Source organism: Ambystoma mexicanum, chromosome 10, assembly GCF_040938575.1.
Source record: "Ambystoma mexicanum isolate Mex_15411 chromosome 10, UKY_AmexF1_1, whole genome shotgun sequence".
NCBI lineage: Eukaryota > Metazoa > Chordata > Amphibia > Caudata > Ambystomatidae > Ambystoma > Ambystoma mexicanum.
Genome location: NC_090932.1, coordinates 280540828 through 280559407, shown reverse-complemented (window position 1 = coordinate 280559407; position 18580 = coordinate 280540828).

The following is an 18580-nucleotide window of genomic DNA, read 5'->3' as shown; positions in this document are numbered from 1 at the left end:
GCGAGCGAGCAAGTTGGAGAGGAGGGCTCCTGCTCTTGCCGGTAATCACTTCCTGGAGGAGGTGGCTGCGAGGACCTGCACGTGACTCATCACGTGACCCAACGCTGTACTTCTAGCACAGACCTCCGCCCGAGCAGGGTAGTGTGCATTGAGAGAAGCAGCGTGTGAGCTTCAAACATTTTCCGCTTCCACTGCCGGCACTGCGAGCGAGCAAGTTGGAGAGGAGGGCTCCTGCTCTTGCCGGTAATCACTTCCTGGAGGAGGTGGCTGCGAGGACCTGCACGTGACTCATCACGTGACCCAACGCTGTACTTCTAGCACAGACCTCCGCCCGAGCGGGGTAGTGTGCATTGAGAGAAGCAGCGTGTGAGCTTCAAACATTTTCCGTTTCCACTGCCGGCACTGCGAGCGAGCAAGTTGGAGAGGAGGGCTCCTGCTCTTGCCGGTAATCACTTCCTGGAGGAGGTGGCTGCGAGGACCTGCATGTGACTCATCACGTGACCCAACGCTGTACTTCTAGCACAGACCTCCGCCCGAGCGGGGTAGTGTGCATTGAGAGAAGCAGCGTGCGAGCTTCAAACATTTTCCGTTTCCACTGCCGGCACTGCGAGCAAGCAAGTTGGAGAGGAGGGCTCCTGCTCTTGCCGGTAATCACTTCCTGGAGGAGGTGGATGCGAGGACCTGCACGTGACTCATCACGTGACCTAACGCTGTACTTCTAGCACAGACCTCCGCCCGAGCGGGGTAGTGTGCATTGAGAGAAGCAGCGTGTGAGCTTCAAACATTTTCCGCTTCCACTGCCGGCACTGCGAGCGAGCAAGTTGGAGAGGAGGGCTCCTGCTCTTGCCGGTAATCACTTCCTGGAGGAGGTGGCTGCGAGGACCTGCACATGACTCATCAGGTGACCCAACGCTGTACTTCTAGCACAGACCTCCGCCCGAGCGGGGTAGTGTGCATTGAGAGAAGCAGCGTGTGAGCTTCAAACATTTTCTGTTTCCACTGCCGGCACTGCGAGCGAGCAAGTTGGAGAGGAGGGCTCCTGCTCTTGCCGGTAATCACTTCCTGGAGGAGGTGGCTGCGAGGACCTGCACGTGACTCATCACGTGACCCAACGCTGTACTTCTAGCACAGACCTCCACCCTTGCGGCGTTAAGCCCGGCGGTGACAAGGCCGCTAGCTGTGCTGTTGTGCGGCTGTGGCGCGAGGGTGGCGCGGCCTATCAACTCAACATCTGAACTGAGACGGAACCTGTTCCACCCGGCATCAGACGAAGTGGTATTGAGGTAAGGACCGATACCATATAACTCTATCAGTACAATATACTCAGGATTCTACGTGAGACTGCGGGATACTACTTCCTTTGATCACGTTAGGATCGTAAAACAGGTTTCGCAGTAAACATACATTTTAGATCCCCGACAAGGAATAATCGATATAGTATCAAGATATATAAATCCTTGGCAGCAAGTGCCTCTGTCCGCAGAAAGTCTCTATTCTATTCAAGTTATATGGAACATCTTTTGACACACTCTCCCTAAAACTCTACTCTCATAAACAATATATACATTATAGACTGTTTACCAACTAAATAATAAACTGAATGAGACTTCGCAGCACAAAAGAAATGGAAGGGGCAGAGGATGGATCTTATTTAAATCAAAACGATGAAGCAAGCACACCAACTATTCAACATGCTCAGGAGAACGTAAACTTAAACACCCCGTTGCAAGTCCAAGTACTGGTACATGCTGAAGAAATCCATAGCACACCAGTAAAAAGTCCAACAGAGAAAAACATACATGTTGCTATAATGCAAAATTGGAAGCGGGGGTTGGAATATACCATCACAACAAAAAGGATGCAAAGTAAAATAGAATTTTTTTTTGGGAAAAAGCGACATAAAAGCCATAGTGACATCGAAGGTGAATCACTCATTCTATGGGAAGACCCAAGGAATCCACAAACCCCCACTTCCAGCACAGAAATACACACGATATCAACAAATCTGGAAAAAGAAGGCCCTGTATGCCAGGAGGAGGACAAGGAACCTTCTCCAATGCCCGAAAGCTTACAGCCAATAACAAATATCACACAGCTTTTTCAGGGCCAAAGGGAAACAGACATAAAAAACGATGAGAAAGCACATACAGATGTAAATGCAGATACATTAAAAGCCTTGAATTTTGTTCTTAGCTCATTGGTTTCAGTGTTTGAGATGCTAAAAGGAGAGGTCCAATCGCAAAATGGGACATTGCTAGAAATAACAAAAGAAATTACACTCTGCGATTCCACTTTAGTGGGTTTGGTGAATGCTATTAACACAAAATTGAGCACCCAAATTCAGGCCTTAAACCTCGAGACTGTAAAGCAAGGACTCGATATCTCATCCATCCAGCAATTATTGAAAGAAAAAAATGAAACTGGAAAACAAAATAACAGACTGCTGCAAGAGGTTCTATCAACTTTGAAAGGACATTCGTCCCCAACCCAAAAAGGAAAAACTCCACAAAAAATTCAGGAATACTCACTTGATGATTCGCCACTTTCGGACTCCATAATGGAAGAATTTCTAAGACTCGCAACTGTACTAGAGGAAGACGCAGATGTTGGAAAAAACACACAAAATAAAAAGAATGTGAGAATCAAAAAAACATTCAAACGGGACAAACACAAGAATGGCAAGAACGAGGAGAACAAACATCAAGAGGGAGAAGAAAAAGAAGGAATCGCCTTGCAAAGAGAGAGAGATCCAAATCTATACAACTCAGAGGAAAAAGGAAACATAACAAAGGAATGAATTATACCAAAAATAGAAAAGAGAAAGGAAAAGAACAAGAACAAATGCGATCAACCGGGTACAGTGGAGAACAAGATATGACTCTAGAAGATCCTAAAGCCCCTCACAACGGCACAACAAAAAAAAAAATCTAATACGGAAAAGGTGAATCAGAAATGTAGGGCTGAAGTTTCTGTAATCACCAAATTAATTGAAGAAAAACAATTGGATGATATAGCTTTAATAACAAAAGCAAGTATTGGTTTGCAAACGGAGGAGGAGATAGGGCAAAAGGATAACCTAAAAAAGAAAATCACAGAGGCTGAAAAGGAAATGAAACAGCAACTGAACCTGGAGAAACTACCAGCAAAAAATAACCTAGATGCACAACATCAAAAAGAGACTACTGCGAAAGCAGTAAAATGGGCTCCTATTTTTATTAAAAAAAACCTCCAGCCTGGAAAAAATAAAGCTAGTGGTAAAACCATTGTCATAGATCAATATGAAAACATGAAAATTGCCCCAATTTTCTTATTAAAGAAGCAAGTGGCCACCAAGGAATTGGTTGAGACTACGATCAAACCATGGCCGTCACAAAGCCTTAAATCGGGGAGTGATTTTAGATATAATACAAAAAACTGCAAATCTTCACTCCTTCAAATCTAAAGACATCGAGAGTGTGAAATTCCCACTGTCAACTGACCCATTTTTGGTTGAACTCTTCTTGTCCTCTAAGAATGCAAAAAATGACATTTTACAAAACTCAGTTGAACTAGAATCCTACGGGCTAGAGGTCTCATGCAATGACAGGGAAAGTGACGTAATGGGTAAACAACACAACCCTGTACATTCAAACAAAGGAAAAATATCTCAAAATGAGGCAATTCCTATAAAGAAAGGAAATTTAGAAAAAGATTTCAGAGAAAAAGACAACACTCTTCTGCTCCTCCCAGAAATACTGACAGAAGTATTACAGAAACTGGGCTTGGGCACACAACGACTTTAGAAGGAACAATGTAAATATCTTTAGTTGGAATACAAGGAGCTCTAGTGTCATTAGAGGCAAAGAAACACGATCATACCTATTCAGCCAGGCAGATGTAGTTCTATTACAAGAAACCTGGCTGGTAAACCCACTAAATATTGAAGGATACACAGCCTACTGTTTATCAGCTGCGCAAAAACCATTAGGACGTCCCTCGGGAGGCCTATTGATAGCACTAAAAAATCAAGTTTTTAAAAATGTTACAGAAATATGGAAAAATCCCCAGGGTATCCAGGCATGTAGAGCCGAAGTAAAATTACAAGAAACTATTACAACCTGGGTATTTGTAAATATTTACTGGAACCCTGCAACATCGAAACTAAATTGCTTCTTAGAAAACCTAGCATCATTATTCGAACTACTAAAAACAACCTTAGCCGCTTGCAAAATCGTGATGGCAGGAGACTTTAATTCGAACTGCCTATATCCTCAAAAGGGAGGCTTAGATCGAATGTCTCATGGGAAAATCAGTCAGGGGAAAAAGTGGCAGGAATTTATGGAAGAATGGGATCTTCACATGGTAATGTGCACACTAGAGGGTGACCAAGAACCATACACAACCTGGAGAAGAGGGAATACATCCTCCGCCATAGACTATATTTTTGTTTCAAAAACCCTACATGCCTTGCCTTCTACTCTAAAATTACAACAGGAGCCAGGCAGTGATCACAGTAGATTGGAGCTGTCATTTGAAAATATTATTATAACAGAGGCTGAAAGAGAACTTCAACTGTTAGAAGGTAAAAAAGGAAAACTTAGAGTGGTAAAATACAAAGATGGGGGAATTACACTAAACAGAAAACTTAAAGGGCTCCCTGAACACTTTTGGAAAACACAATGTGGCCCAGAACGATTTACCAATTTTCTATGGACAACTCTAATGCCCAAATATTTAGCAGGAGAAACCAAACAGAAACATCTTCATGCCTTCGATGAACTTACTCAAAGAAAAAAAAGAGAGCACAGAAAAGCTCTAAGAGATATACAAAGAGCAGGATACTCAATCGGAAAAATGAAAACTGAGATAAGAAACCAAAAAGCAAATTATAAATCGTGGTCTATCTCGCATAAAGCCCTACGGATGCAAACAGATGGCGAGCATATACTTAGCACCCTTAGAGAAAGGAACAGTAAGAATTTCTGGGAAATATTGAACAAATTCGAAGGGGATCAGACACAATCATTATGTAATCTAGTGTCAGAAGATAGTTGGGTGAGATATCTGACAGAAACTTTTAAGAGCAACATCAATTGCGAATTTAGAAACAAATCAGATACCCAATGGCAACTTAATTTTAAGGAGGAGGATATACTTGAAATCATAGCTAACTCCTCGACATCTAAAGCCTCGGGACTAAATGGCCTGACTTACCAGGCATTGAGAAATGAACCAGTGCTGTGGTCAAAGCTTTTATCCACTCTTTTTAAGGAAATATTAAAACAACGAACATTTCCAGCATCCTGGAAAACGGCCCTTATAGTACCCTTTTTTAAAACTGGGGATTGGAGAATAGCAAGTAACTACAGACCAATAGCATTTTTGGACATTGAAAGTAAAATCTTCATGAAACTCCTACTAAATCACATCATAAAATGGGTTGAAGAGTCCAACATTCTGTCACGCTATCAAACAGGATTCCGCAAAGGCCACTCAACATCCATTAATGGCATGATCCTAAACATCCTAAACGAACAAAAAAGAGGAGGAAAAAAACAAATACTGTACGGAGCTTGGATAGACCTGTCCAAAGCGTTTGATCAGGTAGAGCGAGCGCTACTTTGGGAGAAACTCCAAAAATGGGGAATGCCAGAACCACTATTATCAATTCTAGTGGAACTATATAAAGATACTAATTTGAGAATACGGCTTGACGCAATGGGACATCTCTCAAGACTGGTTGAAGTAAATAGAGGGGTAAGACAAGGCTGCCTGGGAGCGCCTCTGTTCTTCAACCTGTTCTTGGCAGATATGGGCCCTTTTTTACAATCATCTGCTTTGTTAAGCCCAATGTTAAATGGGAGGAAAATCTGCTGGCTTGCGTGTGCGGACAATATAGTTCTCCTCGACAGAACACCGATCGGTTTACAGCATCTACTTGATAAAATGAATGAGTATGTCAAACTAAATAAATTAACAGTTAACCCGGCTAAATCAAACATCTTGATCTTTAAACATCCACTGTCAAAAACAAAATGTAGAAACTGGAACATGGGAGGAGAACGGATAAGAACCGTAGAAACTATAAAATACCTGGGATATAACATCCATGCCCATCCAGCAATATACAAAGCAGAAAACGAAATCACAGCGAAAATTAAACAATTTACATCACAAATGAATAAGTTAAACTATACATTTTGCAAGTTCTCCATTCTCCCATTGGTGAAGTTTTATTTAGCCAAAGCGGTCCCAGTTATCCTATATGGCTTGGAAGCAAAGCCGGATCTTTGGTGTACACACTGGGACAATTTTGAGGGTCATCTATGGAAAAAAGCTTTGGGCCTCCCAAACTGTGCCCCCTTAAAAAGTCTGAGATTTGAACTAGGACTAAAATCATTGAACTGTATGGCAGATTGGAAGCTCATCTCATTATATCGAGAAATAATAACAAGTAAAGACTCGACAATGTATGGAGATCTTAGACATGAAGCACTACTAAAGAGATCAACCATCCTCGCCTCATTAGAAAAGAAAACGATGGAAAGATTGGAGGCAGTAGATTTAAATGAAGAGATCTTGGTCCTAAACCCACTTAAAGTAAAAAGAAGACTTGAACAATGGGACTGGATTAAAACGGTAGAAAAAGTAAGAGAGGACCCAACTCAAAATACATTCCTGAAAGGAGAAAAGAAACTTGGATGTCTCTCCCGATATCTCCTGAAATCCCCTAATAGGAAACTGCGCTCAGACTTCCTCAGAATGAGACTGAATCTTGTCCATTGTGGTGCTGTTCTGGTAAAACGCAACCAAGGGGACATGGCAAAAAAACTATGCTCAGTCTGTGGAGACCCTGCCAAACAAACGCTAAGACATGTTTTAATGGATTGTGAAGGCACATGGCTACTACGATTTAGACTTTTTAGAGATCTCGTGCGGAGGGAGGAAGACATAGTTACAGACTTCCTATGGGATAGAATCATTTTGGGCACCAACGCTGCATTGATGTTTGCAGCAACCCAGGTCATAACAGAAAGTGGTTTGACAATCTAATATAATAAAACAAAGCAGAAGTATTTTTAATCATTGATCCAGGAAAAATCGGGAACATTTGGCAGGGTTGGTGGATAATAATGAAATGTATATGAACATTTATCATTTTGTAAAGGCTGTGCCAAAACAAATAAAAAAAAAAAAAAAAAAGGAAAATGTAAATTCTGGGAAAAACATACTTGGTAGAACTTTGAAAATGAATGAGAACATGACCAGTGATAATATGAATACATATATAAAATTGGAGAATTTTAGGTGAAATATTTTCCATGGAAATGGCGAAAGATTGCCAGAATGACTAAACAGCATTGTACCGTCTTGGGATTTGGATCAGCATGTATCTTGTAAAATATGTAGTCTGCCCGTATACGTTTCCTGATGATGACATTTGTAACTATGAGTGTTTTGTTCCGTAACTGATTGTGGCAAAGTAACTTTGGTAGAACAAAGCACATTCTAAAAAAGACCCACCATAAAACTGAGTCACCTCCTTCAGTCCAATCTGCTGACAGGGAGACGGCGACCTCCACAAGCTGACCTATCTGATTCTTAGAGGTAGGTCTAGCTTACTTATGCCCCTTAGTAAAATCCTGTGATGTCATGCTCCTTATATAAGGGGGAGCCATGGGGAGCTCTGGACTCTCTTCCGACTTTTCCAGCTCCCGTGCATCCAGAGATCCAGACATTCCAGATTCACCCTGAAAGATTCCATATTCCACTGCCAGGCCAGAGCTAGCTGACCCTATCCAGACAGAACCACTGATCTAGTAAAACTCCACAAAAATCCCAATAATTCAAGGAGAGCCCAGCTTATTCACCTCACAATCCAGTGACCAGACTAGGCCCAGCTGTCCCCTTCTAGGAGAGCCTGCCGCTGTGTGTAGTGACCAAATCTTGCCTCGCTGTCCAGAAACCCGGTCTGCTGTCCAAGCTACCCCATTCAAGTGCCTGTTGTGAGTATTTCCCTTCCCCAGTAACCACAAACTGCATTCCTTGCTTTGTTACCTTGTATTAGGTCCAATCCCAGAGCGATCCTTTAACTGCCCTAGCAAAAATCCTTAAAATTGTCAGAATCCTCTGTGTACCTTGTTTTTAGGAAAATCTGTAGTGACCTCCAAGTGTTAGCACCTTTCTTTCCAAATCATTTTAGTCCGTTGTGTAAGCCCTTAGTACTATTTTGAATAAATTAATCAATTCCCACATAAAGAGACACACGACCTGAGGGGGTTAAAACTGCAGCCTAACCCTTTTCACAGGCAGCGTTTCTTTTTTTGACAACCTTGTTACTAAAATTTAGTTTCAGTAAAAGAAATCACTTTACTTCAAACCGACTTGTCCCGTGAAATTATTCATTTTATGCTTGTTATGCTTGTAGAGTTAAATTGTATAGATTTGTTGAGGTGGTGCTTTATGTGGAATGTATCCTTGGCATGGTGTGCAGGTTTGAGTGTGATAGGGGTAGTGTTTTGCATGATTCTTTTTTATACGGGGTTTGTTTGGAATGTGGAGCGTGCATCAAGTTTTTTCAACAGAAATGTAAGCCTATATTTTTACTACAGTGTTCATGTGAGCCAGCGGTATGGGCCTCCACCTCCATGCATCCTTTTTGGTGCATGTGCTTGGCTTATCATCCTGATTGTAAGAATATGGGAACAGGCTCCATAATGTTCAGTTCCTGCAACATAATTGAAGAAAGCAGTACGTTGTATTGTGAATTGTATATGTTGAAGGTAAGAGTGGGTGTGTATAGTTTATGATTGTTTTGTTGATATGAAGTGCAAAAATAGTTTGGTGGTGGCTGCAAAGGCAGTGAAGATGCATTAAGCCATTGTTCAGGTGGAGTTTGGGGTGATCATAAAGTTGAAATTATCATGAGTCTGAGTGTGCCCGGGTATTGTGTTACTGTTTCTTTCTGTGCAACATGCTGCAAATTGTTGTTTTTTGTTTTAACCTGCTGTTTCAGTAGTCTGTGTAATTAATTGTGTTCCACTAAGGATTGATTTGCGTTTGTGGCTGGGATATGAGTGGGTGGATTTGTGTTGGCTTTATAAGGTGTCCCCATATAAGTCATGTTGGTGCAATGTTTAATTTCTGTTTATCATATTGTTCATGTGTGCTGCAATTTGTGGATGATTGGGGACTCTTGGAACCACTGGCTTCAGTAATTCCTGATCAGCATAGGTGTTGAATTGACAGAATATCTTGACTGCAACATCTATTTGGGTTCTCATTATGAGACTAGATGTGGTGATATAATGGCCTTTTTGAGGTCCTGTAATGCTGAACGTGTTGGTGTCCCTGGTGTTCTTGCCCTACATGTTGATGGCCCTGACCTTGGTCATACGCAGGGCATGAACCTGCTGCGTCACATGAGGTCTGACCTGGGGTGTTTGTTTTGCAGTAGTTCAGCACAAAATGAACACAGCTCTTTGCAATGTGAATAAATGCATGTCCATCTTCATGCTGGATCACAGAACATCTCACATCTGCCACTTTAACACCCAAAGCAATGACACCCATGTTTTCCATGGGGTTGGTGTTGATTCAACTGACCATTGCAAATCTGATTTACGAAAATATTTTGGATGCTTTTCTGTTGTTTTGCAGTAAACCTTTGTCTGGCGATACTATACTGTACAGTGTTACAGTATATTGCTATGTCCACATTTGGTACCTTGTGCTATGGAAAATACTGCCAATATATCTTGTTTGACACTGCTTCCTCATGTCCTTGTCAATATACTGACTGGGTGCTGGTGTGAGGGGGTGATGTGATGTTGGATGCAGCAGATGTTTATATATGTTCAGCTGTTTATCCCTTAATTCCTTTTTTCCTTTGACTTTACTGTGAATGCATGCCATTGTTATGTGTGCTGGTTGTGTATGTGTGTGTGTCTTGGATGGCATAATCTTCATTTTGCTTGGCTCTGCAACCTCAGTGTGCATGTGTTTCAGTATTGCTGTATTGTTTTCAGATGTATGTGTGTGATGGGCTGCATAAACTTTGTTTCATTTTGCTGTTTGCAGCTGCTGGACATGTATACAAAAATGAATAGCTTTTTTGGTCTTTAAAAATGAATATCCAGTGATTGAAATTGTTGCGGCTTCAGCCTGAGGCCAAAGATCTTGAAAATTGAACTAGTACATTTTGAGACCTGCTCGACTAAAAGTGACTTCCAGCATCCAAAGAATCCCTGAAGCAAAACGTTTTTTTTTCTTTTCCAGAAATCAATTTAGGCCCGGCAGTAGACACATTTGGCCCTATACAACTTTTGTCAAATAAAAAAATAAAGTGAGCATGCAGCGAGAAGGTAGAGGGATTCAATGAGCAGGAGCTCAAACAAGCTCCTGTGTGTCGGACATCACTCTGTAGGCAGGAGCTCTAGGATCTACCAGAGATTCTCCTTTAACCCTTTGCACATTCTGTATGAACCATTATGTTTAGAAGTGTATTAGATGGGCTCTAATTCTTCTTTATTAACCTCTTAAATGCTAAGGATGAGATTGCACATCCTAGGTGCAAGGGAAGGCCCATTATGATAATTTTCCTTAGCAGTTAAGTGGCTACCATTCTGAAATACTCAAAGTTGATGTCACATTTAAATGTTTGGAATGCACCAGTTTGCCCTAGAAGCCAAAGGTAGCTGTTGGTTGCATGCTAACCAGGCTCTAATTTGCGAGAAGCAGGAGCTAAATAGCTCCCAGCTACCCTCAATTCCGAAGCCTTTAAGTGCTCAGGTGAAAATCAAATACCACCCACCTCCCCATCCAAGAATATCCAATAGGTTGAGACAAGATCTGCACCATGGCTTGTGTGTTAGAGAGCTATTCCCACACTCTATGAATGCAATGTTGAAGAAATACCCAAGTAAGGGAAGGTGCCCAAATGCCATTGGATCCAAGTACTGGAGTAGACCCCCTTTAATAATTTGCTCATCAGTGATGTCACAAAAGTAAATACAATGGTGCGGAAAAGGTAGGAATGGGCACTAGAAAGGATACCATTGTATATTTATATAGTGCATCATGTTGGACTTCTACTCAAAGTGCTGTAATCAATGGTTTAATTATTACCCCCTTTTGAATGGTATTTGATTTATCAACCACGGAAGGTTCAAAGGCTAATTGCAGAGATTTACATTTGCAACGTGTAGGTTGCCTTCATATGAGAAACTACCTCTGCAGCTCTTCACGTTTAAGTAGCAGCCAAAGAGCTCATACATTGAAGTCTGCACAGGTGGTGTACACATAAGGGCACTGGCAATAGATGGAGAGCGAGTGGGGATCCTGCAGAACTCCAAGTTTCCATGGCCATGTGCCAGGAGGTCATCCAGTCAAAGTTGTTTCCCTTTGGATTCTGTGAAGTTCTTTTCTAACCCATGTAGAAGTTAGGAGAACTACAAGTCCCAGAATTCCAATCACAAACAGGAATGGACGGCCTTCTAACTTATGGCCACGCAAAGCTTGAGAGCTCTGGGCAGGTAGACGGGATGCGTCAGCGCATGAACAGTGTGTTCCCACGAGGTGGTGGTGAGTGTGTTGTGAGAACTGCACAGTGGCAGTCATGAGTAGATGTGGCCAAACAAGCCAACTAGATGAGTGATGAGTCCCCCAATCAGGAGCTGGAAGATGAGCCAGGTCTCTATTTGTGTGTCATAACCTTCTACATTAAACACACGCTGCTTTTATTTCTTGTGCGATCCGCGGACTCATTTCCTCAATGGCTCGACAGATTTTGAGGAATAGTGCTTTCTTGAGCAAGCAAGTCCATTTCTGGAGTCAATCCTTCAACGCCAGGAAACGATAAGCTGCCTCAGCATCGATTTGAACTCCTCTATAATTAATGTGCGTGAATTGCTTCACTTATTATCTGTGAGAGTTGAATAATTTACGGACTGAGACCAAATAGATGCACTTGTCAGGATCTATTTGTGGGGCGCTCGAGCATATGACTGAAAAGGCGCTGCTCGAGGCCAAGCACGATGGGGTCTTTTTGTGCTCTGAGCAGAGTATCAGCAGCTGGATCTGGGCAAACTGGTTTGGTAAAACACCGCCTTAGCAAACTGCCCATGGATTAGAAGTTTGTCTAATAACTATTTTGGTAAAGTGTCCTAACAACGTTTACCCACTGCTTCCTGAAGCCTGATATACCTATGAAAATGAAATGCCTACTGCACTCCTGTGAGGCTCTGTAAAAGGCACGACATGAGCCACTACACTGAGAAAAAAGTCAAACGTGGCTAACTGAATGTGCAAACTAGCGCCAAGAGTTCTTTTCTATGGTGCATGCATGTTTTTATAGTTTAATATCATAACAATGTCAACCCATTGCAAGACTGTGGGGCAGGCAACTTACATTAGTGGGCATGTTATAATTTAATAATCAATACACTTTATGATGAGACTCCTCTCTAGGCACTGATAACAGACCTCATTATTACCAAACTGAATGGTACCCACTTGAAGGACCTCAGAAGGGTGAATGGGCCACCCAGGGCCCAAACCTGTGGTCTTTGGAATGCACAACGTTCTCTGGAGAGGATGCATTAGTCCCAATGGTATTTCTTTTAAAAACCTTTATTTTAAGATTTGACAAGTGCTTTGCAGATACACGACATACATTGAACATATACAGATTCAACATGCTTTAGAATATGCGATATCGAGTTAGGGACTACTTTGTATTGATTGTCCAGGTGACTAGTTACGTATTCACTGTTTGACGTAAATGATGTTCTTGCGGGCCTTTCGGCCGGGTCGTCGGCAGAACAGTTTGATTCGTTGTCTGACGTGTCAGGGGATGACTCCAGATATCTCCTCAGGGGGTCCTATATATCTTTTGGTCTACAGGTGGGTACCACACTGTACGTATACTTCCTCAGTTTCCTGTACATGTATTAGGACTCTTAACCAAGCTTGCCGGGTGGGAGGAGCTCTTGCCTCCCAGGCACGGAGGATGCACCTTTTGGCGACCGCTCCAGTGATTGCAACAAGTCAGCGTGTTTTGATTGAAACCTTTCCGATGTTGTCAAGTAGGTATTTCAATGGGGTTGCTGGGATTTGGAGGTCGATGACGTCACTCATAGTCTCGGCCACTTCACTCCAGAATATTTTGATTGGGGGACAGTCCCAGTACATGTGGAATGAATTTGCCCCTTGGGCCTGGCATTTAGGGCATTCTGGCTTCAACGTTGGGTTGAATTTGGTGATTTTACTGGGTGTAATATGCAAGTGGTTCAGTATTTTGAATTGAATCAATCTAAAATTAGTGCACAAAGAGATAGACTTAGTAAATTGGCAGTATTTCGTCCATTGGGTATCCTCAATAGAAATCCCCAGGTCCCTCTCCCATTTGGCTTTCATTGTATTCTTGGCGGGGGTATGACGCTGGGTTGCTTTGTAGAGGGTAGAAATTCCACCTGTGTAGCCCTCTGGTGTCATGGTGTCCGTTAGGAATTGGTGGGTGAGTGGGACTTCCGAGAAGAAGGGCCGTTGCTTATTGCACGCTGACTTTAATCTGTAGTATTGCAGTGATGTGACCAGCCCGGACCCAACTTTCGCCTGGATGACCCCAAGAGACGCATACTTCCCTGGGTCCCATTTTTTCTGGAGGGTTGTGTCGAGGGTGGGCTCAAGATTTGGCTGGTGCCAAAGCGGGGTGTGTGGCCAGTATGGGCTGTCGCACCCCACCCTTTCTAGTAGAGCGGACCAGGCTTGCACTGTAGTACCCACCGGGTCGACCTCACTCTCGTCTCTTCGCGCCTTGGAGAAGAGCATTGCCCATATGTTGAGTGTGGCCGCTGCAAACTTTTCGGCCTGTATGTGTGCGTATGCTTCTGTCGAGGCTGACCAATATTTTGCAAATTGAGCTTGGGCTGCTTGAAAGTACAGTAAAAGGTCTGGGGCTACTAGGCCTCCCGTTTCGTACCTTTTGCTCACCTTGGGCCATTTGAGTCTCATGGTCCCGCACACAATACAAAATCTGATGCCATTTTCTCTAGTTTTTGAAAGAACAGCCTCCCTGGCCAGATAGGGATGTTACAGAACAGGTATAGCAACTTTGGCACTATCACCATTTTCAGCAGCAATATCCATTCATATAGTGATATTGAGAGTTTGTCCCACCCCTTAAGCTTGTGTTCTAGGAGTACTAGATATGGTTCATAGTTATTACTATATAGGGTCTGTTTGTCTGTGGCCATTATGGTTCCCAGGTATCGGGCGGTGGTGGGTGACCATTTGAATTGTGCGGTAGCCAGGGATTGAACTGTGGAGGGTGTAAGCGGGATAATTTCTGATTTAGCCTGATTAACCCAATATCCTGAATGTTTAGCAAGGGTCGTGATTTCCTGCATTACCAGTGGTAGGCTCGTTTCATGGTCTCTGATATATAGCATTGTATCATCAGCATAGAGTGAGATGAACTGGGGAGGTCCCCTGATTCGAATGCCCCTCCGTGCATGTTCATGTCTAAGTATGGCTGACATGCCCTCCATGGTGAGTGCAAATATGAGGGGGGATAGCGGGCAGCCTCGTCTGGTGCCTCTCCCAAGTGCAAAGCTTGGGGATAGGGAGTTATTTGTTATAACCATTGCCTGGGATCGGAGTATAGGACCCGTATGTATCTAATGAATACCGGGCCGAACCCCATCTTGTCTAGTATACCGGACATATAGTTCCAGGATATGGAATGAAATGCTTTTTCAGCATCTAGAGTGATCGCGATTGCCTTAGCTTTCGGGTCCAGTTGAGATGTGATGGCAAAGAACCTCTTGTGCTTCAATGCCATGGATCTGGTGGGAATGAATCCTGATTCGTCGGGGTGGATCAAATCATTCATATTCTTTATAGGGCGGTTTGCAATTGCTTTGGCATAAATCTTCATATCAGAAGTAATTAGGGGTAGAGGTTGGTATGACGTGGGATCTTGGGGCAGTTTGGGAGGTTTGAGGAGAAATGTTATTATTGCTTCTTTCATGGTATTTGGTAGCGCCCCTCTTCCTAGAGCCTCCTCCCATACCTCCAGTAGTATAGTGGCCAATTCTGCTTTAAATGTTTTGTATGGGTCGACTGGGATACCATTGGATGCAGGGGTTTTGCCTGCCCTTAGGTCCGCTATGGCTTGTTCTATTTCTTTGATGGTCAGAGGAAGGTCCAGGGCTGCTTTCTCGGTTTCGCTCAGTTTGGGCAGGGGAAAAGATTCTCGTAATTCTCCAGGGGATGCCAGGTCTTTATTAGTGTATAGATCATTGTAGAACTTCTGGAACACCTCGTTAATTTTGGCTGCTTTAGTCTGTATGTTCCCTTCTGTGTCCGTGATGCTCGTTATGTGCTTTATTCCTTGCTCTGCTTTCATGAGGTATGCAAGTGATCGGCTAGCTTTGTTCCCTTCACCATATCTTCTGGCTCTCGTGGGTTGTGTCACGTAGAAGAGTTCTTGGTCGGCCAGTGACCTGAATTTCGTCAGGTGTTCTGAGATATTTTGCAGAAGGGCTTCACTATTGCAGAGAGCGTTTGCATTTTCCAGGTCTTTCAGTGCTTGCTCGGCATGGTCTAGTTCCCTCCTAATTGCTTTCAGTGCTCCATATGTCTGTGCCCTCAGCTGCCCACGTAGCCAGACCCTGAAGGTTTCCCAGATCGTTGCCTTAGATTTGACGGAGTTTGAGTTGCATACGTAGAAGTCTAATATTTCCGTTCTGAGGGGTTCTATCAGTGCCTCGTCCCTCAGTAGTGCTGGGGAAATCCTCCAGTTTCGGGAGGTATGTTCTGCGGTAGATGTTGTAATTTCAAGTACAAGGGAGTGGTCCAACATTGTGCGAGGGAGTATCATGCATGAGTTCACTTCTGAAATGAGGACTGGGGTGCATAGCCAGTAGTCTATACGTGAGCAGCAGCCATGTACAGAGGAGTAGAAGGTGTATTCCCTCTCCTGTGGATGCAGTTCTCTCCAGGGATCCATGAGGGGGAGTGTGGACATAGCCTGCAGTATGGTCAGGGCAGATTTGGAGTGGTTCCTGCTGCCGTCCGATGTTCGGTCTAAGTCCAGGACCCGAATCGTGTTGAGATCTCTGCCCCACAATACATTGGCTTGGCCTACCGGGAATATCAATGTAGGGATCTTTAGGTATACATTTGGAGAGTTAGTATTAGGGCTGTAGGTGTTGATTATAATTGTTTCCTTGTTGTACAGCGTACCCCTGATCATAACATATCGGCCCTCCTCGTCCATTTCGAACCTAGTGAGTTGAAAGTTAACTCGCTTGTGTATTATTGTCATCACACCTCTGGCTTGTGTAGAATAGTTTGTAGCCACTTTAGTGGGGCCCCAAGTTAGGGCGAATGCATCTGACACTTTCCTCACTGCATCGGTCTCCTCTAGTACCAGAATGTCAATTTTGTGCCTATTTGCGTAGCTTAATAGTTTTCTTGCCTGATCTGGTGCACAAGGCTCTAACGTTCCATGTGAGGAGTCTCACCACCTGTGGTTTCCCTGGTACGGCCATTGGTGATATGATGTCCCTGTTTTCTCAGTGTCGTACAGCATATCTGGTGTCATGTAGTGTTTGCACTTGTCAGTTTTTCTATTTTCTCCCAACTTGTGAATACTCTTGAGGTCTTCGTTGTAGGTCTGGCAACATGGGTATTTTGTTTGAGTATTGTGGTATAGTTTTCCCCCTATATAATATATAATAATAAGGCAACTGGAATTTTTGCCCCCCTTACCCCCTCCCTCACCATCCCCCCAACTGGACAGTGGGACCCCTTAGAACAAAGTCAACATTTGGAACCTTGGGTGGCTCGTTGTGGTTGCCACTGATTTACTTCAAACAGACCGTCCGGGGGCCGTTGCGCAGCTTAGTAGTTGAGCGGAAGTTGCATTGGGTGATGTGGTATCATCAGACTTGTCGGTACGGTCAAGTATTGGGACCAACCAGGTGATTTCCTTTATTTGGTGGTATCGGAATATTGCACTCGATGTAGCCCATGGCTTCTTCAGGAGTGTCAAAGAAGTGTGGTGTGCCGGAGAACTGCAGGCAGAGTTTGGCGGGGAAGAGCATAGCATGTGGAATAGAATGTGCCCTGAGTGCTCTTTTCGCCTGATCAAATTACTGTCAGTGGTCGGGCACCTGGTTTCAGGGGCGGAGCGAGGGACTTGTGGGCTCTCTCGATCAGGAACTGTTGTGAGAATTTTGCCTCTGGTAGGATGGTGCGGAGCATTTCCTCGAGGAAAATTTCCATTGTGACATTCAGAGGTTTTTCTGCCAATCCGACAACCCTAATGTTGTCCGGCGTGATCTCGATTCTAGGTCGCCGCATTTGGTCTGGACTAGTTTCAGGTTTCCTCAATGTCCTTGCCATGTTTGGTCGAATTGTCTTCCAGTTTCCCTATCCTGGTTTCTTCCTCAGTGACCCTGGTGTTTACGTGTTGCAGGTCCAATTTGATGGAGGATATTGTGTTCCCAATGTCACCTAGTCTGCTGTTGACCACAGCGATCCCAGCCTGGAGCGCCTTCATGTATGAATCCGAGGCATTGGCGGTGTGGGTCTGCCCATCTGAGGATGGTATCTGTGTACAGTCTTCCTCCATGTTTGAGCTGGTATAGGCATCCATGGGACCCTTTCTGCCACTCTTGCTGGTCCTGGGCATGTCTATGTAGAGGGGTTGGAGCAACAGGTTATTTCTGGCTTGATTTGGATACAGGCCCACGGTTTAAGATGTGTTATATTGTGCAGTCCGTCACTGGGTTATTGCATGGTTCGGGTGAGCACCCAGAGCAGTGGGTTTATATGGGTATTTTACCCTCTGGTCCCCTTTGCAGGTGAATGCTGTGTGTTGGTGTGCCGTTTAGGGGAAGTGGTTATATGGGTGGATGGTCACCCTTATGTGCCCGGGGGCATGTGCAGGTCTCCTCTAATTGTGCTGCCACTTCCGAGTGCCCCCCGAATTGGTCAGCCAGGTTGCCCCAAGGAGGGGCTGTGTGGAGCTTCTAGCATTGTCCCTGGTCATGTTGATGTGAGGATTACAGGCTTGGTAATAAATGCATGTGAGGTTGATCCGGTTGATTGTTGTTGTCATGATCTGCAGTTCTCCTGTATTGTCTAAGAGAGATTCCAGCAATAGGGAGCACATGAGTAGAGGTTGTAGACGTGCAGTGTAATGGGACCTGAGATCCAGAGGGGCAGCAGCGCCGCATGAGGGGCGTTAGTGGTTGTGTCCTCCTTTTTCGGGTGTCTCTGGGCAATGCTCAATGACCAACAGATAGTGGTGCAAAAGTCAGGGATTCCCTGCAATGAAGTGCTGTACAGCTTGCCTTGTCGCGGGCTCCACTTCGCGTCCGCCACCCGCCCCTGCCGCCAGCATCAATGTGGCGGCCCTGCGACCCTGTGTTGGGGATGTGGCGTGGGTAATTATGCTTATAACTCAAGGGGTGGTTCTTGCACCCCGCACCCTCCTGGGTTTCAGAGGTGTTGGCCGGGGGACACCCTCTACCCAAGCGCCCAGACCACTGGCTCACAGCGCAGATGGTTGGTACTGGGGAGGGGGCCC